This window comes from Anarrhichthys ocellatus, unplaced genomic scaffold (genome assembly GCF_004355925.1).
Source record: "Anarrhichthys ocellatus isolate YVR2014 unplaced genomic scaffold, GSC_Weel_1.0 scaffold39, whole genome shotgun sequence".
Lineage (NCBI taxonomy): Eukaryota > Metazoa > Chordata > Actinopteri > Perciformes > Anarhichadidae > Anarrhichthys > Anarrhichthys ocellatus.
The window spans coordinates 3929647-3930897 of NW_022280069.1; positions in this window are offsets into that span (position 1 = coordinate 3929647).

The following is a 1251-nucleotide window of genomic DNA, read 5'->3' on the forward strand; positions in this document are numbered from 1 at the left end:
GGTACCGTGCAAATCAGCTTTTACTGTCACCGCCGAGCCCAGAGCCCTGCAGACAAGAGCCAAGGAAAAAGGGGTCTGGGTCACTTGATTATCATAATAATCAGATCGCGGGGATGAAAATCTCCTTTGAATAAATTACCGGTTCAATAGGAGGCGCGACTGCCAAAGAGACAACTTTGTCAGCCCCCGGTTTGTTTCTCTCTGCCACCAATGTCCCGGGCACCCCCCCTTTTTTTCTTTCTCTCCAAATTTTGGACGCTTTCCTGGAGATCAAGCTCCTAAATAAGGCTACTGTTTCTCTCCTCCCCTCCTTTCGCCCCGCGCCGATGCCGGGTTACCAAGTCCGGGCAGGCAGGCAGGCCTCGAGCTCCTCTTGGGAAAGGCGGAGTGGTTGGTGGCGGCTAACGAGGCTAAAGACCGGGGCACAATAGGCTGGTGTACACCATCCAGCCCCCCCTCTCCTCCTCGGCCTCCTATTCCGTCGGCTGCATGGGAACCCGGGCACCGAGGTGGACCAGGGGCCGCTCGGCATTGTGGTGGCACATCCCAAGTCCATTAGCACCTATCAGGCGTGTTCCTGCAGGGCTCGGCGGTTAACCCCCCCCCACCACCACCACCTCCTCCATCCACTTCATTCTGCACAAGCCCGAGATTCAAACCCAGCTCACACGTTTCTGGAGGAAACCTTTTCACGGGAATGCAGCTGAACTATGATGCAGGTCGAACATGCTTAAGATGCAGAATGATGCAACTTTATTAACTGTGTTATTAACTTTAATATTGAATATAACTAACAGCACTTAGTAGCTTAATCATGACTCCAACCATAACTTAAAGAATAACTTAAACAGCAGTTGTATTATGTTCCTAATTCAAACTGTTAGTAGTTATGAACGTATTTGTAACCAGTGGTGGTTTTCACTCAAATTAGAAAGAAACAATGTAATCAAATACTTTACAAGTAAAGGTTACAAATTCACATTTAAACTTGTGTTCAGGCGAAACACTGTTTTTCATTCACTGGTCAATTAAGAGATTTTAAGATTTTGCTTCAATAACTCGTCTTCTTTCAGACTAGAGGAAAGAAAACGTTTATTTTATCACTTTGTCTGTTTACGTCTGGAGATTTCTCCTAAAATCACCAAAAGTTACCATTACATAATGCCTCATTTGCATATTTAAACACCACATTTCAAAAAACTTACAACACAATAAATACTGCTCTTAATGTGAGTGATGAAGTGGTGAAGT